The following is a 4,893-nucleotide window of genomic DNA, read 5'->3' on the forward strand; positions in this document are numbered from 1 at the left end:
GTGAATGTGTGGGCCCTCTGGGGCATGTGTGTGAGTGTGCATGTGTGGATGTCTGTGGGCCCTCTGGGGCTGTGTGTGTGTGAGTGTGCATGCGTGAATGTGTGAGTGTGCATGTGTGTGGGCCCTCTGGGTTGTGTGCATGTGTTAATGTGTGTGGGCCCTCGGGCTGTGTGTGTGAGTGTGCCTGTGTGAATGTGTGTGGGCCCTCTGGGGCATGTGTGTGTGCCTGTGTGAATGTGTGTGGGCCCTCTGGGGCATGTGTGTGTGCCTGTGTGAATGTGTGTGGGCCCTCTGGGGCATGTGAGCGTGCAAGTGTGTCTGATAGAGTGCATGTGCGGTGTGTCCTGTTTAGGGGCAGGCTTGGGCTGAGGACAGGTGGCCACAGGAAGCCTGGAGCACCTGGGGTGGGCAAGCAGGTATTCTGTGCCCTGGACAACGTTTGAGGGCGGGGGGCGTGGACGATCCCTGCCTCAATCCAGCGGAGCAGGCCACCCAGCCGCAGAAAGGCCTGGCGCAGGACCAGGCCTGGCCAGGTGGGAAACAGCAAGGAGGCCCTTGTGGCTGGAGTGGAGGGAGCCCGGAGCTGAAGAATGAATGGGAGGGGACAGTGCAGGGCATGGGAGTCTGGAGTGCTGTGGGCAGAAGAGGAACAGGCCCTGACTCAGGTGCCCACGGGCACCTTTTGCAGGCATGAAAGACATGGGAGGGGCTGTTGGAAGGCCCTCTTCCTGGACCCGCCATTTGTCCTTGCCATCCTCCATCCCCACCTCCAGCAGCCTCTGTCCTCCACAGCCAAGCTGTCTCCCCCTCTCATGGGCAGACAGGGCCCAGCGGGCAGCATCTCCTGGCCCAGTCCTTCCCCACGGTGGGAAGTTGTAGCCCTGCAGGGTTAGGGGCTTCAGTCCCTGGTGGAAGCTCAGCTTGGGGTTGAGGTTTCAGCTCGGAGTTGGGAGTCCAGCCAGGGGTGAGGGCTCAGCTGAGATGGGGCTCAGCCCAGGCTCGGAGATTTAGCCCAGTTTGGGCATGAAGAAACCCTGGTTTGCCAGTTACTCGTCTTTGGGATGAAGCAACTTTTACGTTGGTGAGGCTGTTCCAACATCTGCCGTCCTCACCCACCACTAAAGGCAGAAAGAGGGAGGCCAGCTTGGGATGGCCCCAAGCGTGCCCCCTACCAGGAGAGAGGCCCCACACGTGCACAGAAGGAGGTAGAAACAGACTCTCTTTATTCCCACGGGGAGTCCTCAGTGGAGTATCTGGAGATAGCATCTGACCCTCAGAGCCCCCCAAGTCCAAGGACGAAACCTCACCAGCCACTGCATCTTCTCCATTTGAGCTGAAGAGCCAACATTTCTCAGACACCCCTGCACTCCAGTCCTGGGCAGTATCTCACGGAACCCTCCCCACTGACCTCCTGGAAGATCAGGCCAGCATCACACCTCCACCTGGCAAGACACCGAAGCACAGAGAGGCTTAGTTCCTTGCCTGGTGGCACACAGCACAGAGGTTGGGAGCTTCATTGGGCATGGAGGGGAGAAAGAGAAAAGGGTGCTACATCCCCACGCCCCAAGCCCACAGCCTCTGGGGAGTCATGGCTTCTACGACAGCACCCCCAAACTCAGTCCATGAGTTCTGCGGTGCTGCTATTCCCCGAGAGGAAATGGAGGCTCAAATGGGTTAAGATGCAGGAAGGAAGTGATACACCACGGGAGCCCAGCGCGTGTTTGCCACCTTGAGCCGCTCGGTCTTCCTGGGTCACCAAGCAGAGTGGGCTCGTGGTCAGGCAGAGCAAATGGGTAGACCGAGGGGGTGGATAGGTTAGTGAGCGGGTGTCAGAGTAACCAGCCTCTGACAATCGTGGGGGATCCGTTGGTGATCGTATATGAAGATCGTAGTAAAGCCATAGCGAACAGGAGAGGTCGCAGAGAAGATGAAATCAAGGCGTCAGACACATTTCATGGTGGCATGCTCACCTGGACGGCCATGATCTCTGCAGCCAGGTCCCCACAGAGAGCAGGTGGGGAGAGGGAAGAGAGCCTCTTTATTTCTGATCAAGGTCTCTATATACTTAGGGGCGTGCAAGCCCCCCTGATTACAGGTAACCACATACGTCACAGAAAGGGGCTGTACGATAGGCATACGCATCACAGGAAGGGGATGAGCTAGGGGTGTACACACAATAGGAAGGGGAGGGATGAGGGGCACGCATGTGACAAGATGGGCGGACCCTTGACTCAAGCTGGCAGCTTAACCTTGGTCACCCTTGAGTGGGCTCTACCTTGTCTCTGGGCTCTCCTTCAGGGAAGCAATCCACTATCCTTATCAGAAGGGAGTGGGCCCTACTTAGCGTGGGACAGACTATACAGTCCGATTGCTCTAGGTGACTGATAACCCTCAGGGGGATTAACCTCTAAGCGGCTTGTGTTGACCACCAAGTGTACAGTCATTTACCACATGATCCAACAGCGGTTCTCAACCACTGGGTCAAGACCCCTTTGGGGGTCGAATGATTCATAACAGTAGCAAAATGACCGTGATGAAGTAGCAACGAAAATAATTGTATGAATGGGGCGTCACCACCACATGAGGACCTGTACTACAGGGTCACGGCATTAGGCAGGTGGAGAACCACTGTGATACAAGCAGCGTCCTAGGTCTGGCATCTATTTGGGGGCGACAAGCTGGGGGAAAACCCTTTTGCATGCCGCAAGCGGGTGAGTGGGTGGGTGAGCAGATGGATGCGTGGGCAGAAGGTAGAGAGAGGTGGTTGAGCGGACACTGGGATGGGTGGGTGGTGGTGTGGATGGGCAGATGAGTGAGTGGGTGGATGCGGAGATGGACGAATGGCTGGGTTGGGAGGATGGACAGGTGGATGAATGGACAGGTGCGTGGGGGGTGAATGGATAGAAGGATGGATGGTGAGTGGAAGAAAGGCTCTATGACAGATGGAAGAATGGATTGATCAGTTGTTTTGTTGTTAGGTGCCATTGAATCTGTTCAAACCCACAGCAACCCACAGAAGGAAACACTGCCCGGTCCTGCGCCATCCTCACAATGGTCCCTCTGCCCGAGCCCATTGTTGCAGCCACGGTGTCCATCCACTTCTTCCCCTGCGCTGCCCCTCCAGCTTACTGTCTGCTCGCACCACAATGCAACGCACCCTTCCTCATTCGTTGTGCGGATTGCACATGCGTCTGAAGCGATGGGAAACCCCACGGCTTGAGTCAGGCGCACCTTAGTCCTCAAAGTGAACACCCGTGCTTTTCAACACTCTGAAGGGCTCTTGGGCAGCAGATTTGCCCAATGCAACTCGTCTTTGGATCTCTTGACTCCTGCTTTCACGAGCGTGGATGGTGCATCCAAGTAAGACAAAATCCTTGACAACTTCAACCTTTTCTCCATTTCTCATGATTGTGTTAGTCCCGGTGGACGAGAGAAGCAAATTCATAGACACTCGCGTGTGTGTAAGAAAGAGCTTTATATCAATTGTATATTAAGAAGACATCCCAGCCCAGTCCAGATCAAGTCCATAAGTCTGCTATTAGCCCATATGTCCGATAGCAATCTATAAATTCCTCTTCAGACTCACACAAAACACACAATGACACCAAATGCAGGAAGATCACAGGCCAGTGGGTGGAAAGTCTTGTGGATCCAGTGGCAATGGAAGCATCTCAATGCTGGCGTGGGTCTCCACGTGGCTCCTCCAGCTCCAGGGCTCTCACACCATCTGCATAGCTCCATGTGTCTTGTCAGCAGAGAGACGAAGCAGAAAGTCTGTGTGTATCTGGCCTCCAGCGAGCTATCTCCATGGCACTTCCAAATGAGGCCATCAGGCTGCGACCTGATTGACAGGCTAGACTCCACCCCTTCGCAAGTTGACACCAGATTATGTAACCGCCACAACGATGTTACCTATTGGTCCGTCATTGAAGGATTTGAGTCTTCTTGACATTGAGTTGATGTCATCCTCGATCTTCATCAGCAAGTGCTTCACTGAAGTCCTCCCCACTTTCGGCAAGCAAGGTTGTGTCATCTGCATATCGTTGTTAATGAACCTTCCTCTGCTTTTGATGCTAATTATGCTTCATGTAAGCCAATTTTTTCTCATTATTTTCTCAGAATGCACATTGAATAAGTATGGTGAGAAGATACCACTCTGACACACACACACACACACACACACACACACACCTTTCATGATTGTAAACCAGGCAGTATCTCCTTGTTGTGTTCAGACAACGCCCTCCTGGTCCATGTACAAGTTCCTCATGAATACAATGAAGTTTTCTGGAGTTCTCATTCTTCTTAAGGCTATCCATAGTTTATTACGGTGCATACAGTCAAATGCCTTGGCATAGTCAATGAAACAGAAGTAAACGACTGTTTGATATTCTCTGTTTTGAGTCAAGATCCATCTGACATCAGCAATGAGACCCCTTGTTCCACGTCCTCTTCTGAATCTGGCCTGAACCTCTGGCAGCTCCCTGTCAATGTGCTGCTGCAACCGTTGGTGGATGATCTTCGGCAAAATGTTTCTTGTGTGTAATATCAATGATACTGTTCTCTAGTTTGAGCATTCTGTTGGTCACCTTTCTTTGGGATGGGCACAAATATGGGTCTCTTCCAGTGGGCCAAGTTAGTATATAGTTGGATTGGTGGGTGGATAGATGAACGGATGCATGGATGGATGGATGGATGAGAAGATAGTTGGATGAATGGATGGTAGGTGGGTGGGTTGATGGATGGATAGGTAGATGGAAGGGTGGATGAATGGAAAGATGGGTGAGTGGATAAATGAATATACATAATAATATATCTTTTAGTATGTAGATATGCATAATCAATGAAAGCATGGATGAATGTGCATTAGTAGATGAGTGGGTGGATAGGCAG

This window comes from Echinops telfairi, unplaced genomic scaffold, assembly GCF_000313985.2.
Source record: "Echinops telfairi isolate 266 unplaced genomic scaffold, ASM31398v2 ScPeMD7_7459;HRSCAF=8497, whole genome shotgun sequence".
NCBI classification, from domain to species: Eukaryota; Metazoa; Chordata; class Mammalia; order Afrosoricida; family Tenrecidae; genus Echinops; species Echinops telfairi.